Source organism: Chroicocephalus ridibundus, chromosome 1 (genome assembly GCF_963924245.1).
Source record: "Chroicocephalus ridibundus chromosome 1, bChrRid1.1, whole genome shotgun sequence".
NCBI classification, from domain to species: Eukaryota; Metazoa; Chordata; class Aves; order Charadriiformes; family Laridae; genus Chroicocephalus; species Chroicocephalus ridibundus.
The window spans coordinates 206,301,739-206,320,467 of record NC_086284.1 but is presented as its reverse complement, the minus strand read 5'-3'; the positions used below and the strand labels follow the sequence as shown (position 1 = coordinate 206,320,467).

The window sequence follows — 18,729 nt, the reverse complement described above, 5'->3', positions numbered from 1 at the left end:
GCAGAGCAGGAAAATGATAGAATCTGTTTTCACTGAAATAATACTTTTGTATCCAGAATATTCTGAAACTTTTTCTTTTAATTGTCAGTGACGATTCACTTAGTTCCAGAATATCATTTTTAGCCTTTCCTGAGGCACTTTACTTAAAAATGCAATATCCCTGTATTCAAAAATAGTCCCAAACAATATCAAACCATACATTTATGGCATTAAGTGCTTGAATCGCTTAGGCCAGCTGCCTCTTATGAACCACCATGAAATACCACTTTCGTGAGTATTGCTGTTAGTCAGCATTTTCCTCAGTAACCTGGAAGCAGATCTGAAATCACCAACTGCGACACTTTCTGAATGATACGAACATTGGCCAAGTGGGGAACAAATCCTGAGTCAGGTTAGTCATGGAATATGGTAAACAGAGTCTTTGGTAAACTGAGCCTACCTTAAAAACAGAGCAAACCGAAACAGAACCTCCACAGACCTGTAGGGATAAGAAATTAAGGCTACAAGAATACCTGTTGCTGGGGTTCTGTCCTGGTTTATAGAAGGAAGCTGAAAATTGCTACAGTCTGAAGAAAAGCTAATATGCCTTACACCTTCTGCTTAGAGATAAAAAAAATTCCTTACGCTAAATACTTAGTGTTCAATCTCTATAATTTATTTCTCGAAATTGAGAAGTGATTTGATTTCAGTAGATAAGTATCCTAACATTAAGAAAATATGCCCTAATAAAGGAATTTCAGACACACCATAAAAGACACAGCAAGAACCAGGTCCTGGAAGCTCGAACGAGACATATTAAAATTAGAAATGAGGCACCTTTTTAAACAGAGTATCATTAACAACTGGCAAAAAGTATACAAAGTGGATTCTTTGCCTCTTGTAGAAAGTGTAAGGTCACGCACTTTAGATAATAACAAGATTACTTTCAGCTATGAGCTAGAAATGACTGAGGAGGAGAAAGCTCGATCCACATTAGTCAAGCGCATTCTGACAACAAGCTACCGACGTGAAAAAAGGCAAACACTGCCCTACAACGTATCAGCTCAATTATTTCTAGTAACAACAGGGGCAGTATTAATATGGTACTGGTAAAGCATTGCTAAGACATCACTTCAATTATTGTGCGTAATTATGAACGCTTGTGTTCAAAAAAGATTAACTTAGGCTGGAGCAGCTGCAGAGAAGGACTACTAAGATGATGAGAAAAATGTAAAATATGTCATAAAAGGAGACAGAAAAAGCTTGTCTTGTTTAGAGAGAGGATGACTGCTGTCGCTAAATATAACGGGGTTGTAAAGGAGCTGTTTAAGCCAAAGGACAATCATGGTAAGAACAAAGGGTGGAAACTGGACTTGAATGAATGTACTGTAATTTAGATTCTTTTTAATCACTAGGCAAATGAAGCATTGAAACAATTTTGCAATAGGAATTTGGGAGATAAACGACTCTAACCAGCTTTAAGACAGAGCTTAAATCCACAGACATTCAAGCTACAGCATCATTGCCACAGCTCCTGCAGCACTGGGGACCAGAGCCAAACTGAAAGGTCCCCTCCTGGGGTCGGGCCAACCAGCCCCAAAACGCAGGGACTGCTGAAACGAGCATCGAGCTTAAATTCCGATCAAGCCCTGAAGTTAATATCTTATTAACTCATCTTCTTTCAAAGAAAAGAAAATCATATCTTCTTAGAAGCAGCGTAGTTTCCAGGCTTTCTGTCAATGACAGAAATTCCCTTTTAGAAACTTGCTCTAATAATTCATTTATTTTTTTCAAAGCAAAGCTCAAGTTACACTGAAAATGCCGTGGTTAAAAGGACTCGTACCAGGGATCATATACCTATCATCGACAGAAAGGTAGTATTTAGATCAGGCCGCCAAAAATAAGAATTACCTGGATATAAAACTATTCACTGTTTTTCGTGTACTTCACAGGAAGAGAAAGCACTATTCCAGACACAAAAAGACAGGTTAGCATTTCTTAACAGTAGTTCGACTTAATGTTGTCTGACTTGATGAAATAAATATTGCTGCAGGTCCCTTTCTTGTTGCTTATGAAGTGGTGAAGCAGCGCTGAACTTTAATAGCAATCTAGCTGCAGTATGATCATTTTAAAAAAGGTCATTTCATTACATTGCCTTCCAGAAACACTTCAGACTTATTATTTGTCCTCAGGGCCCAAAAAAGACAAAATCTGCTTATGAAGACTCTAAGCTATTTTCCGTTGATTAGAATAATTTTTAAACTACTTATAGTTTCCTACCACGCTATCAGTTTTTGCTTTCTTGAATGCCAGGGCTGCTCTAATTAGATTGACAGTTTCTCACTTTGTTATTATGAAAACTGCAGAACTATATTTAAAAACAAAACCAACACCTTAAGAAACAAACTGCAAATAAAATGGATGAGGATTTAATGCTAAAGTGCACATTCCTTTGTGTTTAGAATTGTTACTAATTTTTTTGTGAAAGGAAGTATTTTGTTCATGTGGCTCGTGGAACTCGTAAAACCGTGCCTCTGAAAATATCCACTTGAGTGTATCCCATTTTTATCAGTTCCAGAGTTCATGGTTTTTCTCTGGTGCAACTACTTCCCTTCAAGATGTTTTGTTTTGTGACAAATAAAGCAGAGGGAATACCGTACATCTGCTTTTACTAGTAAAACAAGGAGGAAAATTTTTGTCAATTAAAAAAGACACTGAAAATAAAGACAAAGCAGCATCTTTTGTTACTTGTGTTAAACTGTCATTCATGAAAGTGAGCGCTAATTGAATGAGTTTTTAAAATGTTTTGATACATGGGTGGGATTTTTTTTTAATAATTGGTATTGTTTTTTGAAGCTATTTATATTTCATTTTATTCATTTATAAAGAAATATACAGGACAAGCACAGAAGGCTCAAAATAAAGCATGCCACAAGATTACAATAGGTAGGACTCAAGAACCTGGACCCTCTCATCACTGGTCAGCAGATGATGCCTCTGTTAGAAATTGCAAATGAATTCAGTTCAAAACGAAATGCTTTCCGAGACATTCACTAGGGACTGGAATTCAGCCTTTAAATACACATGGGAAACCATCAAATGTGAGTCAATAAAACAGCGCATGAAAAGCCACTTGTCCTGGCGAGACTCTTCTACACCAGCTTTTGAGAAAGCACTTCAGAGGGTTTGCAATAGCACAAATTCCACAGCCAGCATAAAACCAGACTGTGTTAACAGTAACTTCTCCTCCTGTTTCTTACCCTGTGCCAGCAAGGTGTCATTAAATAGAATTTCACTTAAATTACTTTACTTATTAAATAAAAAAAGTTGCTTCCTGTAGTTTTTAAGCTATGCTTAAAGGAAACCATAGCTGCACTTCAGCTATTCCCAAGGCTGAACTATGAAGTTGTTTGTTACCAAAATCAGACAATACCCTGAGCCTCTGAAGGAGAAAACCCAGGGTGGGATTGGGCTCCAGACACAGACAATGTAGACGTGCCTGCGCTTGAGCGAGGGGTCTCAGCTCCGTGCAGCTGGTGGAGGTCTGATCAGCCCAGGACGTGGGACACCCAGCTACCTTAGGACGCCAATTCCCTGCATTTCCGTATCAACTGCACAGTGATGTCTAACACACCTGAGACGCTTGAGGCATCCAGAAGATACAAGCACCCCCCCTTAATGAGGACCTGTGTCCTCCTCTGGCAGGTGCTGGAAGCTGAGCGATGGCTGAGGGAACCTCGACTTGCTCCAGGTGTCCAGGTACGGGCAGCTGAATCTGGCCCTAGACTGAGCATAAGGGGGCTGCAGTGGTTATTCCCCCTCTGAGATGTGTGAATGTATATCCTGGCCCAGCTGGCATTTTTAAATCTCTTTAGGGTGACATTTCTGCTTGGGATTGTAATTAGGCAGTATCCACCTTCCTAAAGACAAGGATGGAAAAGATCAGGAAGTTATACAAGCCTCAACATCTTCTTTTGCAAATAGTCAGGAGACAAAATTCTGTATTTCCTTCTTAAGTGTAAAAATCTGTATTTCAGTGATTGCTTTACACTCAAATAAATCTAAGTTGGAACTGTACCAAAATTCCTGAAGTAATTTTTCATAAATATAGAATTTCAATCTCCATATTTTACTGACAAATGTCGATGTTGTAAAGCTCAGTCATAGAAGAGCCAAACAAAATTAACCAGTTGTAAGCTGGCCTTACCTCGTCTTTGGGAAAGGAATAGGAAGGGCTCTTATTGGAGAGTCAGAGTTTTGTTAGCATTTTACTTAAAGGACAAACATCATAGTCTGTTTCTTCTGGCTGGTTTGTAAATTCAGGTTTTGGATACGAAGTGAAGTGTGTTTACCAAATGGAAGTCCTCTGCTATGGGCCAGAGACACTGTGTCACTGACTTGTCTGTATTAAACTTTTAATATTCTCATAACCTACTTGAAGTAGACAGCTTTTTCTCCTGTGGACTATTGCACACTTCTAGCAAGCTTTATCCTTCTCCTGTGATGAGAGTTAAGATCTTAAAAGCTAGTTTTCTAAGAAACATCCCAATCAATTAAATTTAAAGTGTGTCATATGCTATTAAATCAAAATCCTATGTAACAAAGTGTTCTGCTTTACAAAGTCCCTCAGTCTCTATGAGCCAATCTGTCGCACCCCTTAGAGTTCACTGAATCTAGCTTTTTTCCATGTGAAGTGACTACAGCTCCTTCCTCGAGTGTATCTATGTAACGTACAAACGTACAAAGCTTCAGGAATTGTCCATTTAACCCTGTTGCTTCAGTGGTTAATCAGCTCACCAACACAGAGCTCCATTTGCACTGAAGAACAGTATGTATCATGCACATCATCTATCTTCCCTACAAAGTGCAGCTACAGCTCCCTTCACATTTACTTTTTCCCACAAAATTGCCCTCACAGCTAGTCTAACAGCAAATATAGATACCATATTGTAATAGTGAACAACTGTCATCCTAGGATTTGCCTTCCCCGTGTTTATATGTTTTATAGTCTTCTACTGTTCCGTCAAATAAAGCAGCAAATGTGATCCGTAACTTTTTGTGTTGAGGTCCTGAGCTGAGCTACTCACTTTGGTTCCTACTAAAATCCACGTGAAGAAATCAGTAGTTTTGGAGACAAATTCAGAAGGCTACTGCAGGGTAAGACAACCTATGTCCCCAAAGTGCCGGTCTCTCTCCCCAGAGCAGGAGGGAAGCCCAGGGCAAGCAGCTCAGCGTCTCACCACAACCCCCTGCCATAACTGCATGTGACAGACGTCTTTCAAAATTCCTCTGGATGAACAGCAGCTAGTGTCAGAAAATTACATCTTCAGAAGTGCTTTGCGTTTCAGCGTGAGCCCTTGGAAGATGGGGTACCTGAAGGCACATCTGTGTGTGAATGCCTTGGCCAAGTTCCCCATGTTATACACAGCAAAAATGAAGCACCTAATGAAAGGATCCTCAGAAACAGGCTGAGGAGATACATCTAGGAGTAAAAGACAGAAGAAAACCCTAAATGTTCCTGGTTTTAAAAATGTGAAAAATTCAGTAACTAAATTCCTCAGAAATATTTCTCAGGATAGAAACTGTTCTTGAACTTTGCATATCCTGCTCAGTGTATTTCAGCAGAGAACAAATAAACATTTATTTGTTCCACGCTAAACAAAAATTCCTTTAGATTATCACATATATTTGACAAATTCTTCAGAGCAAATCTGAATTCCACAGTCATGCTAAATCTTTAGCTGAACTTCAATTAGAAGCTAGCGTACACCTCTTTGATGGTCTCAGGGAAAACTGCAGCTAAAGCACATCCCAGTTTATTTTGGTTGAACTGGCAGATTATGACTGAAGATTTTTTAAAGAGTTCATTACATCTTTGCCCTCCTTAAGCAAAGGTTATCGCAAAGCTGCCTGTTGGAGTGAATAATGACTACTGGGTGGTCACTGGTGCCTGTGTTATTACTTATTACATGTTCAGTGATAAATTTGAGTAGGTGGTTAACAAGGAGAAGTCTCTACCGAGACGTTTATTATGGAATCTAAAAATAGTAAAGTGTCATTTACAAGGAGAAAATAATGAGCTCAATGTATATACGCGCTGAACAAGCAGATGGAATATTTCAACAAATCCACTGTCCACATAAAAATTAAAAATTTAAACTTAATCTTTCTAAAAATTAAGACTTGAGGATAAAACAGCTCTTAAAGATTTTTTTTTTTAATATAGACTTCATTAATGCTCATATTCTTCATCTTAACAGTTGATGCTGTCAGCATTTATTGATTCAGCCTTCTAATAATTACATCATCTTTCCAGCATGTCAGAGAACGTCAAGGTGACTGTGATGCCATATGACTGGAGTATGGCTCCAGTGTCACAAAATATTTGCGTCAGTTGTTTATCCAGAAACAGACAGATAGCAAATCTCAGAGTGTTAGAGGAGCAATATACCGACTTTATTAATAATCTGCCATGTAAAAATATTTCATCGCTTCCTGTAATGCTGCCAAAATAGCTTTGTCAAGTAATTATTTAAATAGTTTTATTTAAATAAACTCAAACTCAACTAGGGCGCTTTGATTAACATCACGTCTTCCCAAAACACCATGAGGTCTTTCAACATTCAGTTATTTAATTTGATGTTATCAGAAAAAAACCCACATTCTCACACAGCTGCAAAGCATCTCTGCTTTCCTGCAATACGGTAGGATATCGTACTTGTGTATCACATGGATTTCTCATGAAGGTCTCCTTCCTTCAAGCATTCAAGCAGCTCGAGCTTAGGCTTATGAAAAGACAATTGCTTTGGCTACAAACTGCATTGATCTTAATAATGGCATTATTTTTCCTCAGGGTTGAAATGAGGCAAGAATTATAGCATATTGATTCATTTGGTAAGTGTAAAAAAAAATCCTGTTTAAGGGGTTTAATATCTTGGATTTATAGTTGTTAATAAAATGCGTATTTTCTTTCTTTTCAGAAGCAAAAGTCAGTGAAGACAGTAGGTCCTCTGGGTCACCAAAAATAATTAAACTCAAGCAGCAGATAAACTGATAAAATACGAACACATATATTTTGTCAAAGAAATTAAAAATCATCATTCTTTTTCCTCTCTTTTAAGAACTTGATAAAATAAGGTGCCAAGTCACACCTGGATTGACATGATCGCCCTGGAATAATGGATTTCATTCAGTAATAAAATGCATCTGAGCAGAACTGAGGAATAACCCTACTCCAAGGAGTAAGTAATTCATGTGAAGGACCGCACTTTTTCCTCCTGAGGATTTTGTAACAAGGATGACTGGACTGAAATCACTTTAAGACTGACGCAGGCTCCTGTGAGGTGATGCTCATATATGAACAAGTGCCTTTTAGTAATTTCACAATTTCCACCTCAATCCAAACTCAAATTTTCTAACCTCAGCAATGTACTGTAATCAGTAAACACCTGTTTTTGCTGTGGCATAGACTATGACCGTTACACTGTGCCCATGCAAAGGCGTAATCCCTCCTTCTCCCCACCTACATACAGCGATAGCTGAGCAGGAGCATGGCGGAGGGTCTCTGCCCTTCCCTCTGTGCACCAAGAGGGTAGGGATCCGGCCCCGCTCCCACCGGGCCACACAGTAGCATGGGCTTGGTGGCCGCCTTATCTAGTTCACATATTTTAGCATCTGATAAAGACGTAACCGCACCAATCGTTCCCTGCAAACAGCAATTCACTTTCATTGGTATACCCTTAAAATTTGATTCTTTATTTTTCGAGACCTGGAGCAGATTTCTCTTGTGAACCATCTCTGAAAACACACAAATGATTATCAGTCACAACACTGATAACAGACAAACAAACAGTGAAATCAACTGGTAGGACAGGTGATGATCAGGATCTCAACAGAGGGCTCTTGAGCTCTGTTGTCCCGTAAGCCTGAATTTTCACCACATATAATCAACACCGCTTCAAAATATAACAAATTGGCAGATATGGGGGAAGCAGTCTGATCACAACATTTGTTTGTCATAATACGCCAGAAATTAGTTTACAAACTTGTCTTCGAAATTACAATAATAACCGTTTCCCAATATCCTTTCACATTTGCAAGAGGCTTCAATGCATCTTAATTGATGAAGTCCAAGAGCCCAGTAATTTCAGCTTGAATGTGTGAGCACGTCCTGATAAACACAAAACACAGGGAAAATAATAGGCCTGGCACAACGGGGAAGTTGGGGAGAGGGGGCTCCGACTGACTGTCGCAGCGCAACACATGACAATCAGCCATCACAGAAACAGGCTGGGGACGAGACGCGAGGCAGGCAGGCACATTGGCAGTGTGAAGTTCATGCAGCCATGGGAACATTTGTTTAATGTATTCTTGAGGCATACGCGCACACAGAATGTAATTTTAAGATGGCCCTAAATTTCTAGATGACAGCCTTTTTTCCCCGACTTTATTAAAGATACCTCTCTGTTACTACGATGTACCAGGCAACTTCAGCCTGTCAATCCAGCTGAATGTAGCTCTCGACACATAATGACAATGTCTTTTAGAGGGGAAAGTATTTTGGTTTTGTCGCAACAATCAATGAAGGCTTAATTCATTTTTCCTTGAATTTTTCTCCATATTATAATAAGCATCAAGAACAGTTAAAGATTGGGTTTTATTGTGCCAGCATGCCTGTACAGAATAATAAAGAAGAAAGTCCTTGCTTTAGAGATCACGCTCTAAATGGTGAACAAACAAGACAAATAAGAAAATAAAATAATAATAAAGGAGAACTGAGTCATAGATTGACATTTCTCTAATCAATGCCAAACAGGAATGATTTGCCCACAAAAAAAAAAAAAAGAAGATGGATTTTAAGGACATTTCAGTGAGAGGAAGCAGCTCAGCAAACTTCCACCCATCTGCCCACGCACAAAGGGCACCACGGAGAATCAGTCAGAGGCACATGGCTCGCTTCCAGGCTACTCCCTTCGGTGCCTCCTGGGGTAGAAGAGTGGGCACTTCAAGGCCTCAGACTCTACAAGTATTTTAAATGCTAATCTATTATGCAAGAAATAGGCCAGACCAAGTCCATGTATCTGGTTGTCCCCCCATGCCCTTCTCTTCCAACTGCCTTGTTTTTACAGAGTTCAGTGCCACGTAAGAGAACCCAAGTGAACCTGCTATATCAGGTTCTAGCGGTTATGTTGGTGCTACTTGCCTGTCTCTTGTTCACAGCAGAATTCGGGCAGAAGATGTCAAGGTCTCCGCACCAGGTCACCTACAAGCTTATGAAGTAGCCCAGGAAACTTTGTGCTTCTGGGGTTACTCTTGAGAGTAGGCAAGCTGATTCTTGTCTCCAAGATTCAGAGGCTTGAAGTGCACCTACGCTGGGGTTTAGGTGTGATTTAAGTGTTGGGAAAACAGTGTGGGGTCCTTAATGAGGGAGGTAGGTACTGCAGTCTGCATGGAGCGGTGCCTCAGTGCAGGGGTGGAGGAGCCCCGTCTCTGCAGGTTGATGCGATGCCTTTTGAAGCCCAGGCTACCAAGAGGTGCACAGGCAAGCTGGGCTCTACCCTTGTCCCATGTCCAGAAGCTCTAAAAACTGTTCACTTGCACCAAATTTTTCCACACCATTAAGGTCTGTCTCATTTTCTGGGTCCCAAGTTTGACACTTAGGGGCTGATATGTGGAAGGGCTGAGCACGCTCGACCCACGCCAGCATTAACAGGAGCTTTTCAACACACAAATCACTATGCAGTGCTCAGCATCTCTGAAAGTCAGCTCACAGCCATCTTAAACTGGACACCAAACTTGTGGGATACTTTTGGTCTTAATCATTGTTTTTAATTTACTGGTGGTAAGGTGGAGATCATGCCACAAGCCCCCCTGTATAAGTTTTTACAAAATGTAAAAATTTGGAATATGTTGGTTAACAGCACTCAAAGCGTATCAGTTGAACACGGTATTTAAAATTAGGATGAAAGAAGTGAGGAACAAATACCTATGTGTATATATATGGTGTTGTGTGAATATATTTATATAAACATTATTTTCCATTATTAAAATGACCTACAATTTGCACATTTCAAAAAGCCTTACTACTTTCAGTAAGTAATAGTATACATAGAAATCACCAGCCTGTCACAATGAATATTTTAATCTCTTAATAGATTTTTAATGAAATCCATACCTTGTTGGGATCAGAATCCTCTCAGAGGTAAGAGGTAGCAAAAAACCTGATCCGATCACTTCACAAAGTTTTACATCAGTTTTTTTACTACATGCATTTTATTAAAAATTAAAACGCAATTAAAAAATCACATTAAAATTCAATGATCCTCTAACGTTTCCCCATACCATTTTCTGGCCACCCAGGGGAGAAAAACAGATGTATATAAGACTTGGGGGAAAAAAAAAAAAATCACTACTGAATAAATGTACTTGCTAAATTGGACCAAAATTGGCCCCAACACATCAATTAGCACTTTGGTTTTGGCTATGTAAAACTGTCTCTAAAGGCATTTTCTTGTTTAAAAACTCCAGGGGCCCCTTTACAAGCACTGCCGCACTGGAAAATGTTCTTCTGTGTCTCCAATGCAGTGACCACCTCTCGTCTCATCCGCCAGGCATTAAGTGATGCCTGTAACACCAAACACCCACCTGCACCCACTCTTCCAAGCTAACAAACACAAGCAACGTTACGCGTGCCACACTTCTACAGAGGTTCGTTCTCCTTTTCAACCTTGACCACATCGACACCAGCAGGAGCTACAGGTATATTTGAAAGGTTAAAAGCTTGAGTTATTTTACCGTCATCTTCATAATGCGGCAAAGACATTTGAAATAAATTATGGAGCAGACACCATCACTCACTTTTACGAGCGTTAAATTGTGGAGTAACTCAGGGCTTCTCAGCAGATTAGGCAAAATTGGATTTTGATGTCCAAGAGCTGCTGCCGCCATGGCAGGGGGTTAGGGTAAACCTGACAAGTACAAGAACATTTACAAAATGGATGAAAATGTTCAGGGTGATGGGATTGCGTCAAACTAGACCAGTTTAAGTATTTTCTGTGTAGGTTCCCTCTCTGGCTAGCTTGTTCCTCCAACCTTGGGGCACTGCTGTCTGCCTTGCCCAGTTACACGTGGGGAATTTTCCTCCTCAGCAGGTAAATTACTTGGGACGCAGTTCCTTGTCCGGTAAGCGTGGGCAATTACTGCCTCTGCCGTGACAATGAAAATACGTTGTGTTAATAAAGCTGAAACCCTGTCACGTGTAAAATGTGAAAACTATCATGTGTGCCTATCGTGGCACACGGTAGTCAACCACTGGTAGAAATGGTCAACTTTTAGCCATAAAGACATCTAATTAGTAATTAAACATTGTGTCACACAAACTTTGAAAGTTTTATCATCATTATGGTTTTGTTACATACCATTTGCAGGAGGGAGTATCTTAAACTAGACTCAAATGTAAACTTTCTTGACCAATGTCAGTTTGGCACCAACTCACTCTTTAATTGACTGTTAACAAATTCTCCAAGATATGACTGCTATACAGATATTTTATCTTCCTGTTAATTGGTAATTATGCATTGGCAGGAAAAACAGTGTTTCTTTCCAATTATTCCAGAACTCAGTGATTATTTAAACTTTGCTAATTAGCAGCAGAGGGCTAGTACATCTTCTGGGCAAATTGTATTTAATAATTCCTATTAAAATATACATGGCAGTAGTTGACTTGTAACAAACAAAAAAAAAAGTGGCAGTTCAAAGGGTATTAGATACAGCACAAGGCAAATGGGGGCCTATTAAAATTTCCCCAACTGTTCTAATGAGAACGCCGAGGGTCATTTCTTCCTAGTTTACCATCTGTTTGGTTTCTGGCAAATATCTCCAGTGTGAAGGGAGGGTCCTGGAGCCCATTTGGCTTGTCACAAAGTAAACCAGGGATGTACAGCAATTTCAGTAAGTTACAAAACTGCACTTCAAGAGCGGCAGCATGTACATAGCTGAAAACTTTTTTTTAAAAGCTGGCATTTACCGATTATTCCTTACTGTTTAAAGCTGTGAACAAGCACGGAGAGGCAAAGACTGAGCTGGAGGGACCAATTTTAAAGGCTCACCTAACAAGAAAAATCCAACAGTTGGCCTTTTTCCACCACACAAGGTTAGTCAGGGATATTTTCCTTTATCTGTCAAAATCTGAAAGAAAAACATTACCCCAGAACCATCAGTTTGCCATAAACTGATGCCAAAACCAAGGCTGTGAAACCTGGAAACCACACGCCCCATCCAGGAGCGGGGGGAGCCTCAGGTGCCTCCAACACACAGTCCAGATCGATGCCCCCGAAGGGCTGGGGAGCACGACCGAGGCATTCTTTACAGTTCCCTCTTGGAGACGACACTGGGGGTGCCCTTCAGCCACCCACGCACCTCCTTTGCCCTTCTTCCTCTGGGGATGAAACCAGCAGCATCCCCAACGACACCCACCTACGGTCAACTCTGCCCTAAGACTGCTCACGACCTGCGAGCCAAAGGGGGATACGGGATTGGAGAAACTACTTTTATCCTTTTCCCAATTCATACAGAGTCAGATCAAAATGATCCTTCATCTATAAATTGAAAGGGGTTTTTGGTTTTGATCTGCTATGCAAGCGTGTATGTAACCAAAATACCAAGCAGAGGATTATGTGAAGGCCGCCTTAATCCTGTCAAAAGGCAATCAAATAATTTAAAAGGAAAAGAGTATAAGATAAAGTGTAATGCCAAGGAAGTTATTTCTAGCGGTTGCTCTTCCCATGCTTTCCTCTAGGAAATTTATTATCCACCATATTTTAAGGAATATTTGTAACCATTCTAATTTTTTTAAAATCCTAGAGACTCAATGTGTGATGACCTTCATGGTACAGAAAGAAAGATTTGCAAAAGAGGAAAGATTGCAAAATGATCTTTCATATGCTATTTTTTGCTTTCTAGCAGATGCAATTCCCCTGCTCAGGCACTAAAATGTTTTCCAGGTACCCCCACTCTCATATAAAGTAGCCCACAGAATTAAACAAAACCTAAAATTCCCCAGCAGTTTATGACCTCGCTGTAGAAAGGAGACATCTGTTTTAAAAGATAGTAAATTACAAGTTGTATAAACCTACACAGAAAATAAGCCAAAAATTTTCTGTTTGCCAATTAGGCCTGTGGCAACACTTCCCAGCGTAATGAGAGCTTTGAACCCACTGCCTCTACCATAATAGACCCTATGGACTTTCAAAAGGACCTTTTCAATTTAGGTTAAAAGGTTAACGCATATACAAATATTATCATAAAACTACTTGTTTATTCCACATTTATTAAAAGGTAAACATCAACGTAGTAATTATGATTTTGCATAAAATTAGTTTTTGGTGGGCTTAACTATAAAGGCTTACATTTTCCACTGTCGTTTGTAAAAAACTAATTACACCAAACTTAAGTTTTAAATAATTTGTCATGATGTGAAAATCTACCAGAGAGCCGGAAAGCTCTGGGAAGAAGCCGAACGCGGAGAGGCAGTGTGACTGGCAGGTCAAAGGCAAGCTTTGATGTGCGCAGCCCGGCACGTCCCTCTGCTCAACCAGCCTGTCAGGCGGGACGATCCCGTGGAATGAGACAGATTCAGGTCCTCGCCACACAGCGCTCCTTATCGCTGCTGAGGGATTACACCGTAATCTTCTCCTTTAATTGCAGAAATGATACTCCATTCCTTGCTTTGCCGTACACGTGGCTTTGGAGGAGCTGAGCTGTATTTTCGTACTTATCCCAATCCCAAATTACAAACCGGTGCCCCTACAAGCCACCAAACGCATTTAACCTTAATCTCATTTGCAAGCCCATCATCCCCATCAAACCCACCACTGCATTTGTAGCTTTCTAACATGTTTTTTAATACTTCTGTCTCCCACTTTCCTCTTATATACATGGAAGAAGTGAAGCAGTGGGAGCCCCTAAGTGACCGTACGGACCCTTGCTGTGTGGGAGGGTAGCCTTGGTGGGCTGATAAACCCCAGAGCGTGGCCAGCAGACGCCCCAAAAAGGGGCCAAATGCCAACAAGAACCCTCAGAGTCAAAAGCAGAAGGGAAGGACACAAAGGAATGAAGAGATCTCACAGGAGTCCAAAATGCATCTCCATGGGAGGGGGGTGTGAATGACACCGAGGGGTATCAGTGACCATGCGGCTTGAGAAAGGGGGAGATGAAGAGTGGGATTGCTCTTCAGCAGGCAATGCTGAAGGTCGTGGAAATGAGTCCCAGGCACAGCCCACACTGATTCGGAAAGGAGAACAGAAACAATACTGAGAGATGCAATTTAGGATATTTGTTGTACGAAAGGACCTAGCAAAGAAAGAAATGCTATTCTTAAAAGCTAGATTTAAGAATCATTTCTTTGCTAAAGGATCCTCGCAGCTTGGTCAGTGAGGTTTCAAGTACACATTTATGTTTTATCCCAGTTCTAATTTTAGCTTTACTGTTTTATTTTTACCTTTATCTGAACCCAGACAATGGTTCAGCTTGGGACAAAGGATGAATATTTATGACCACTACTAAGTTTTATCCGCAAAAGCTCATCCATTTCTCCCTAAAAGAGTTGTTAAAAGGAGAAGACTCCCCAAATAAAAATTTTAGCAAGTTTTATGTCAGTATAATCCCACAGAGGAAACCAGAAACTATTTCTTTGGCTACACAATATATACTGAAAAAGCAAGAAAACATAACCCTTAGAATTAACTCTGTTAGCACTAACGGGTTTTATCTTTTTTCTTCAAAGCTTCTTGACACGGTTAACTGTGATAACTGACAATGGTTGTGTCTCCATCAAGTGACTTCCTAAACTGGGTAATTAAAAGATAATCGTAACCACAATACAGTAATTTATGGCACAAGAGACAGATATGTGTTTGTTGGGAAGACTTCATATTGTCGGGGCAGACTGGAAGATTATGATAATCTAGCGTGACCTCCTGTGTAACACAGACAAGAGAATTTCAATGCTAATATTGCAAGGGAGAAAAAATATTCTTCCCTGCTCTGTAAGCAACCGCTATCAACCCAATTTCAGAATATTGCTATCTTCAGATTTTAAAGGCCCAGCTTTGCCCCCCTCCCCCCGTCTAATCTATGGTAAACCACATAAATCTTTGAATTGAGGTCTCTGAACCTGACACAGTCCTCGACATCACCATCAACTTTTGGAAAGGAGGAGCAGCTTCTTTGCTAATCGGAAATGACGACACAACAGACAGATCCAAGGTTTCTAGAGAAAGTGCTTTACGTTTTCTTCAGAAAATAGAACAATGCCATTCTCATCTACTATTTTATTGAACAGTATATTTAATACCATGGGTGCTATTCTCTTTTTCAACTGCAGATGGTAGATTTTAAAACAGTTCATTTTTAAAATTACAAAATTCTTTTAAAGAGCAGAGAATTCACAGGCTAAATGCTTTTTGGAAGAGCCCAGCCTTCTCATCTCTCACTGCAGAGTAGAGAAAAGAAAAGTTTATGTAGTTCTCAGTCCCGGGAGCCATCAGTACATCATGGATTGAACATTAACAAAAAAAAAAAAGTTTAAAAGCCATTGCAATTTTTCCTTCACTGTTTAGTTTTTACTGCGACTGCTAAGACACTGCACAAGAGCATCACCTCTTTTGAAAAATTCAGATTGTTTTGGTTTTTTTCAATATACATGCAAGCTTAGGAGCTAGTGAAGAAAACCAGCAAAATGGGATTTTTATTTAAAATGTTGCATAACTAACAACTGCAACCCAACTGACCCTACAGCTTGCCCGCAGAAAGTTCAAAAGAAAGGTCATGGATGGCAGTTTTCCTCTGACATGGATGGAGGCACGCTCCAGAGGGAGCGGCAGACCTGCCCTGGGCATGATGTTGGAGAATTTGTATCAACGAGCAAAATGAGGTGGCTCGAACCACGCACGACTGCTTCCACATCTCTTTGGCTTTTTGATTTTCCCAGCCCGTAGGCTTGGATCTTCTTTCGGGCCGCATAACCCACGTGTCACCAGTTCAGTTGTTGGTTTATCTTACCACTGACTGAATGGTCAAAGTAACACATCAAGAGCTAGAAAACGACCTTTGACAAGTTAAAAAGGCCACTTCTTCTTTCCTGTCACACATCACATGTGTCTCAGTGAAACACCCACTGTAACAGCCCTGTTCTACAGGTGAAAATACAAATTTAGGAAAAAAACACAGATGTACTTTGTAAATGCAGAAAGCTATTTAGGTTGTTAAAATTTTGCCTAATATTCATTCTTAAATATTTAGATGTGATTAAACACGACCTGTGTATCTTGCCCAGTGAGTTTGCGGTACAGGGCCATGATCTCCCCAATGACATGATACAAACACCTGTTTTATGGCAAGCTAATGGCTTGACAGTAACTTGACCATCCCAAAAATTTCACATTGATAAGTGCTTTCCATCTTGCTTACTTTATCAGATCCTGTGCATCTTGTAAAGAGTACAGCAGGAAAGGGGAAGCAGCAGTACTACTTCTTCCAGAAAAGTGGAACTTTCAGTGCATTTTGCATGAGACATGAGATACCTGTGGCAGTTGTGCTCTTCCCTTTGGGAGGCCAAGCAAAAGGTCTGAGGTCCATTGGTGGTGCTATTCACAGAGGCAAAGCCCTTCTCACATTATTCCTCAATACAGTTTTAAATAATGTGCTGTTTACGTTGCATTATTTCATTCACAAGCCAACGTGTGTCTGCTGTATGGCATTCACAGGCCCAGGCCACTCATGTTTCACATGCATTATAACAGAGATAATTACCAAGTAAGATTATTATCAGAAGTACTCAGCATGGATTCACCAGGGGGAAATCATGTCTGACTAACCTGATAGCCTTCTACGATGGCATGACTAGATGGATAGATGAGGGGAGGGCGGTAGGTGTGGTCTACCTTGACTTAAGCAAGGCGTTTGACACGGTCTCCCACAGCATCCTCATAGGGAAGCTTAGGAAGAGTGGGTTAGATGAACGGACAGTGGGGTGGATAGAAAACTGGTTGAAAGATAGAGCTCAGAGGGTTGTGATTAGGGGCACAGAGTCTAGTTGGAGACCAGTGACGAGTGGTGTTCCCCAGGGGTCAGTACTGGGTCCAGTCCTGTTCAACATATTCATCAATGACCTGGATGAGGGGATAGAGTGCACCCTCAGCAAGTTTGCTGATGACACCAAGCTGGGTGGGGTGGCTGACACACCGGAAGGCTGTGCCGCCATACAGAGAGACCTGGACAGGTTGGAGATCTGGGCAGAGAGAAACCTTATGAAGTTCAACAAGGGCAAGTGTAGGGTGCTGCACCTGGGGAGGAACAACCCCATGCACCAGTACAGGTTGGGTGCTGACCTGCTGGAGAGCAGCTCTGTGGAAAGAGACCTGGGAGTCCTGGTGGACAACAGGATGACCATGAGTCAGCAATGTGCCCTTGTGGCCAAGAAGGCCAATGGCATCCTGGGGTGCATCAACAGGAGCGTGGCCAGCAGGTCAAGGGAGGTCATCCTCCCCCTCTACTCTGCCTTGGTGAGACCGCACCTGGAGTACTGTGTCCAGTTCTGGGCTCCCCGGTTCAAGAGGGACAGGGAACTGCTGGAAAGGGTGCAGCGGAGGGCTACGAGGATGATTAGGGGACTGGAACACCTCTCTTATGAGGAAAGGCTGAGGGATTTGGGTCTCTTCAGTCTGGAAAAAAGACGTCTGAGGGGTGACCTTATCAACGCTTATAAATACTTAAAGGGTGGGTGTCAGGACGATGGGGCGAGGCTCTTTTCAGTGGTGCCCGGGGACAGGACAAGAGGCAATGGGCACAAACTGGAACATAGGAAGTTCCACCTAAACATGAGGAGGAACTTCTTTACCCTGAGGGTGGCAGAGCACTGGAACAGGCTGCCCAGAGAGGTGGTGGAGTCTCCATCTCTGGAGACATTCAAAACCCACCTGGACGTGTTCCTGTGTAACCTGCTCTGGCAGGGGGGTTGGACTAGATGATCTCCAGAGGTCCCTTCCAACCCTATGATTCTATGATTCTATGATTCTATGATTATGAAGAAAGTACTGAAGTTTAACCCTAAAAGACTAAGGAACGTTTGAACATGCTCCTGCAAGTGCAGCACAGTTGGTGTCACATATGACGGGTACCTATTTTTGTACCTTCATCCCAGATTGCTTGTTAGGGGTCACCGAGTTCCTCCAATTGGAGGAACGCAACTCTTACAATTATTTGTAATAACATAAAAAATGCTACCACATAACAAACTGCAGAAGGTATAGCTGTAAATTACCTGCAGAAATTTAGAAGAGATTTTTCAAAAGTGCTTGTCTTTAATACAGCTGGCCTGGCTGCTGCCACTGAATGCAACAGCAGAACTTGAAATATATAACAATTCTACAAAACCTGTCCTACACCTTTCACTATAATTCTGGGTTTCGTACATGGAAAATAATTGCTTATATAAAATACCTTAACCAGCGTTCTGGTTTTTAGGAAGATGCTATTGTTAAGTGAATGGAAAAAGTAGGTTGACATGAGGTCAAAGGAATCAGTTTTTCAGCCCAAGAACAGTTAGACACCTTGGACTAAATGCTTCAGTTTATACTGAACGTCACACCATTTAGAAATGGCAATTTTAGTCAGTTTAGCTGCTGAGGATTTTCTCTCTTAAAATTCATATAATTCAGTATATAGGCTGACCAGGCTGACCAAAGATGAAGA

General features: G+C 41.0%; 1 protein-coding gene across 4 annotated transcripts in view; it reads right to left on the bottom strand.

Annotated features, from left to right (window-relative positions):
- RELN (reelin) overlaps nt 1–18,729 on the bottom strand; it is a 294,950-nt gene that overhangs the window by 227,902 nt on the left and 48,319 nt on the right. The window lies entirely within an intron of this gene.